The 6,109-nt window shown below is 39.6% G+C and overlaps 1 pseudogene; it reads left to right on the top strand.

The window, feature by feature from the left end:
* Positions 1-2,710: 2,710 nt before the first annotated feature.
* LOC104680022 lies at positions 2,711-3,830 on the top strand (annotated as a pseudogene).
* Positions 3,831-6,109: the final 2,279 nt, after the last annotated feature.

Raw genomic sequence — 6,109 nt, 5'->3', positions numbered from 1 at the left:
CATCTTCTCTTATAATGTCTACTTTGGAGTTTTAGTTTTGTTTTTGTTTTTACAGTCTGGAAGTACTTCTTAATTGTATCCTTATACAACAGGAATCTCATTTTGCCATGAATCTCATGTCAGTTCTGCTTCTTATACAACTTTTGTTTCATTGAAATCTATTCTTTCTCAGCTAACAGTCCCTTCATCTCTAATCTCTATTTATATCACATTTGGGTTTCTAGTCTTTTCCAATCATCTAAATGTCCTCCTGTGATCACCTGCCTTTCTTTTTTCCTCTTTCTCCTTTGTTTTCTTTTTCTTTTTTTTTTTTTTTTTTGATAGACAAGGTCTTGCTCTGTTACCTAGGCTGAAATGCAGTGGTGTGATCATGTCTCACTGCAGCCTCAACTTCCTAAGTTCAAGGGATCATCCTGTCTTAGCCCCCTGAGTACCTGGGACTACAGGTGCATGCCACCATGCCTGGCTAATTTTTTTTTTTTTTTTTTTTGGTAGAGACAGGTCTCACGATATTGTAGAGATAGGTCTCACTATATTGCCCACGTTGACACATTTCTTTTTTCTTTTTCTTTGAGAGAGGGTGGTACTTTGTCACCCAGGCTGGAGTGTAGTGGCACAATCACAGCTCACTGCAGCCTCGACCTCCTGGGCTCAAGCTATCCTCCTGCCTCAGCCCCCCAAGTAGCTGGGACTACAGGTGTGCACCACCATGCCCTGCTAAATTTTTGTATTTTTTTGTAGAGATGGGGTTTTTCCCGGCACATTTCTTTTATTGAAAACACATTAAGCAGATATCATAGTTCCTAACATGTGTGTCTACTTTGTCTAGTCAAAGCATTTTCAGCGGCATGTCTTTCCAAGTCTTCAGGGATGACAGTTTGTTTTCTTTGCAATGCATATTGTTTGTCACTAGTCCATGTTGGCAGGTTGGCCTTTTTTTTTTTCATCCTCGAATGAAAGTTGAAGTAGGTAGTTCTCGTTTCATATTTTGAACAAAAAACATTAACGCCAAAACAGTAGGCAGAACCAAAACCTGCACAGAAGTATCAAGGCTAGAAATGCCAAGAGGGAAATTTAAAGGGTTCACAAAGTAAAGAAGATCAGAGGCAGGTATCACCTGTTTCCATTGCAGTCAGAGAACAGGTAAGTCCAGACATGGAAGATGTGGACATTTCTTTTATGGATCAGAAGGTAAGGATCATCTGGGATGTAGTGACTAGGAACCATGGAGGTGGAAAGATTCTTTGAGAAACAGAATTGTGGTGATTTGTGCAGAAAGGAGCTTAAGATTTGATGATTGGATTTGTCCTCTTAGGGGTGGTATTCTTGATATGGTTTGGCTCTGTGTCCCCACCGAAATCTCACCTTGAATTGTAATAATCCCCACATGTCAAGGGTGGGACCAGGTAGAGATAACAGAATCATGCAAGCGGTACCCCCTGACCCCACCCCACCACCAACCCCAGTGCTGTTCTCGTGATAGTGACTGAGTTCTCACAAGATCAGGTGGTTTTATAAAGGGCTTCCCTCTTTGTTCGGCACTCATTTTTGCTCCTGCTGCCCTGTGAAGAGGTGCCTTCCGCCATGATTGTAAGTTTTCTGAGGCCTCCCCAGCCATGTAGAGTGTGAGTCAATTAAACCTCTTATAAAGTACCCAGTTTTGGGTATTTCTTCATAGCAGCATGAGAATGAACTAATACAATTCTCTATCACTATAAATAGTGTTATGACAATATGTGATAGGAGCAAAATCTATCATGAATATGTAGTATCTATTTCTTCGAGAAACTTCCCCTTCCCCACCACTTGTGATTCTGGTGGATCTGTCAACTACAGGAGTCTACTCTTTTATTGGGGTAGGAACCCATTGCCCTAGCAACAGTAATTCATCCAAAGGATGATGACGCTGGAGGTGAAATTTGAGTCTAATGTAAGTGGAGTTATAGAAAAAATAGCTGACCATGAGATACTGCCACCCTCTAAGAGACCCTAGATATAAAGTGAGAGGAATGTAGTGAAGACAATCATCTTATAAACATAAATGAGGAAAGGATGACCTCATGTTAGAGGAAGTGATGCCAGCAAAAACTTAACATTAAAGTAACTCTCAGAGATATGTCATAACATTGAAAGTACAAAGGATGAAATGTTAGAAGATAATCAAAACTTAGAAAGGAGTATGACGATTTGCAAAGGCATAGAAAAGATGTTCATGCCATATCACAAGTTATACTATGAAAAGGTAAGTGTTATTCAGACTTTTCTTGATAAGTATGTGGTTTGTTTGTGTGTTAAGTTTTTTTTGGAGAAAGTAAAAATGTTTTATTAAATCTTAGTTCAGAGAGTGTGTGGGAGCATTATCTCCACTATTACACACTATGCAACTTAAAAAGATAATTTTTCAAAGAGAAATACACACTTGCCATGTACATGAACAATAATATTGCAGAAAGAAATGTCCTTGTTTCTTATGCAAATTGTTCCATAAATTTGAAAATTTTTGAATGTCACTGAATAGTTTGAGAAAAAACTTAGAAGCTCTTGAATATTAGAATATTCAAAAGTGTGAACAAAAATCATGGGGGGAGAGTCAAGAGTGGGAGAAGAGCAGAGCATGTGAGCAGCACAGCGGCCTCCTCTCCTCTCCTCACCTCGCTCTCGCGGCCTACCTTTACCCGCCTATCTGCCCAGCACCCAGAATACTTCCACCATGACCACCTCAGCATGTTCCCACTTAAATAAAGGCATCAAGCAGGTGTACATGTCCCTGCCTCAGGGTGAGAAAGTCCAGGTCATGTATATCTGGATTGATGGTACTGGAGAAGGACTGCACTGCAAGACCCTGACCCTGGACAGTGAGCCCAAGTGTGTGGAAGGGTTGCCTGAGGGGAATTTCAATGCCTCTAGTACTTTACAGTCTGAAGGCTCCAACCGTGACATGTATCTCGTTCCTGCTGCTGTGTTTAAGGACCCCTTCTGTAAGGACCCTAATAAGCTGATATTGTGTGAAGTTTTCAAGTACAATCGAAAGCCTGCAGAGACCAATTTGAGGCACACCTGTAAATGGATAATTGACATGGTGAGCAACCAGCACCCTTGGTTTGGCATGGAGCAGGAATATACCCTCATGGGGACAAATGGGCACCCCTTTGGTTGGCCTTCCAACGGCTTCCTGGGGCCTCACGGTCCATATCACTGCAGTGTGGGAGCAGACAGAACCTATGGCAGGGACATCGTGGAGGCTTATTACCAGGCCTGCTTGTATGCTGGAGTCAGGATTGCAGGGACTAATGTTGAGGTCATGCCTGCCCAGTGGGAATTTCAAATTGAACCCTGTGAAGGAATCAGCATGGGAGATCATCTCTGGGTGGCCCATTTCATCTTGCATTGTGTGTGTGAAGACTTTGGAATGATAGCAACCTTTGATCCTAAGCCCATACCTAGGAACTGGAATGGTGCAGACTGCATACCAACTTTAGCACCAAGGCCATTCGGAAGGAGAATGGTCTGAAATACACTGAGGAGGCCATCGAGAAACTAAGCAAGCGACACCAGTACCACATCCTCGCCTGTGATCCCAAGGGAGGCCTGGACAATGCCCGACGCCTAACTGGATTCCATGAAACCTCCAACATCAAGACTTTTCTGCTAGTGTAGCCAGTCGTAGCGCCAGCGTATGCATTCCCCAGACTGTCGGCCAGGAGAAGAAGGGTTACTTTGAAGACCGTCTCCCCTCTGCCAGCTGTGATCCCTTTTCGGCGACAGAAGCCCTCATCCACACGTGTCTTCTCAATGAAACAGGTGATGAGCCCTTCCAGTACAAAAACTAAGTGGACTAGACCTCCAGCTGTCGAGCAGCTCCTAGTTCTTCATCCCACTCCAACTCTTCCCCCTCTCCCAGTTGTCCCAATTGTAACTCAAAGGGTGGAATATCAAGGTCTTAAAAAAATAATAATGGGGGATTTTTCCTATAATGAAATGATTGAAGTATTCATACCTATAAAATTTTTCAGTGTTGAAAAATAAAAAATAATTTTAAAGCGCACCTTCCAAAATGTCTCCTGTGAGTAGGTAAGACCAACCTGCATATCTTAAGATATTAGTTAAGAATTTAGAAACAGAGGAAGAGAAATTCTTAGCAGTGGTTATTTTGGTAAGTTTGCTTTAAAAAAACACTTTAAATCTCAATATTTCTAATGTTTTAAATTGCAGTGTACTAAATAAATATTTATGTTACTACTTTTTTCACTTCCCTATTCATTATAACCAACAAAAGATATTTTTTACATTTTGATGAAAAAATTTTGAAAGGTGACTAAACAATTGTGGTTTTCCCCATTGATTATTAAGATCACTTTGCATGATTTCAGCATGAACAGTCCTTTTGAGTCCCACACTACTGTGAAAAGTAAGGGTTCCTGTGATGGAAATTGAATCACCTTCAGAAGCATTCATGTTGATAAGACCAGTAGTTCTTATGTTGTGTTCCCCAGAATCCTGGGTGCCATCAAATTGTTTCACAGTTTTCAAACATTTCACAAATGTTTGATTTTAATTTCATTTAAAAAAATTAGCTTATTTCTTAAATTAATAAAATTTATTCTTTAGAATAGTTTTAAGTTTACAGAAGAAATTAGACGGTGCTGAAAGCTCCCATTTTATTATACATGTTTACTATGATTAGTGAACCAATATTAATACATTTTAGTGATACATAATTATACATATTAAAGCACATGTGATATTTTGATACAAGCATGCAATGTGTAATGACCAAATTAGGTTAATTAGAATGCCTATCACCTAAAACATTTATCATTTCCTTGTATTGGGAACATTTCAAATCTTCTCTTCTAGATATTTTGAAATATACAAAAAATTATTGTTAACTATTGTCACCCTACTGTGCTATCAAACACTAGAACTTATTTCTTCTGTCTAACTGTATGTTTGTACCCATTAGCGAACCATTGCGCATCTCCTCACCTACCCTTTCCAGCCTCTGATAACCATCATTCACTATCTTCATGAAATCAGCTTTTTTTTAAAATCCATCACCTCAAGCATTTATCATTTCTTTGTGTTGCAAACATTCCAATTATCTCTTTTAGTTATTTTTTAATGTACAATAAATCATTGTTTGCTGTAGTCACCCTGTTGTACTATCAAATACTAGGTCTTATTCATATTCATTCTAATTATATTATTCTTGTACCCAGTAATTTCACACACACACACACACACACCAACCCCTGGTAACCATCATTCTACTCTCTATGTCTATGAGTTCAAGTGTTTTAATTTCTAGCTCTTACAGATGAGTGAGAGTATGCAAAGTTTGTCTTTATGTGCCTGGCTTATTTCACTTAACATAATGTCCTCCTGTCCATCCACGTTGCAACTGACAGGATCTTGTTCCCTTTATAGGCAGGTAGTACTCCATTGTGTATAAGTGCCAACATTTTCTTTATCTATTCATCTATTAGTGGACACTTAGTTTAGTTCCAAATCTTGGCTATTGCGAATAGTGCTGCAGTAAACATGGGAGTGCAGGTATCTCTTTGATATACTAATTTTCTTTCTTTTGGGCGTATACCTAGCAAAGGGATGGCTGAATCATATGGTAGCTCTATTTTTAGTTTTCTGAGGGACCTCCATACTGTTCTCCATAGTGGCTGTACTAATTTACATTCTCACCAACAGTGTAGGAGGGTTTCTTGTTCTGCACATACTCGCCAGCATTCATTATTGCCTGTCTTTTAGATAAAAGCCATTTGAACCAGAATGAGATGATATCTCATTGTAGTTTCAATTTGCATTTATCTGATGACCAGTGACACTGAGCACCTTTTCATATACCTGTTTGCCATTTATATGTTTTCTTTTGAGAAATGTCTATTCAGATCTTTTGCCCATTTTTAAAATTTAAGTTCAGGAGTACATGTGCAGGTTTGTTACATTAGGTAAACTTGTGTCATGGGGGATTGTTGCACAGATTATTTAGTCACCCAGGTATCAAGCCTAGTGCCCATTGTTATTTTTCCTGATCCTCTCACTCCTCCCACCCTCCACCCTCCAACAGGCCCCAGTATGTTTTGTTCCCCTCTAT

This window comes from Rhinopithecus roxellana, chromosome 16 (assembly GCF_007565055.1).
Source record: "Rhinopithecus roxellana isolate Shanxi Qingling chromosome 16, ASM756505v1, whole genome shotgun sequence".
NCBI lineage: Eukaryota > Metazoa > Chordata > Mammalia > Primates > Cercopithecidae > Rhinopithecus > Rhinopithecus roxellana.
The sequence above is the reverse complement of the archived record's forward strand: the minus strand, read 5'-3'. Positions and strand labels throughout refer to the sequence as shown.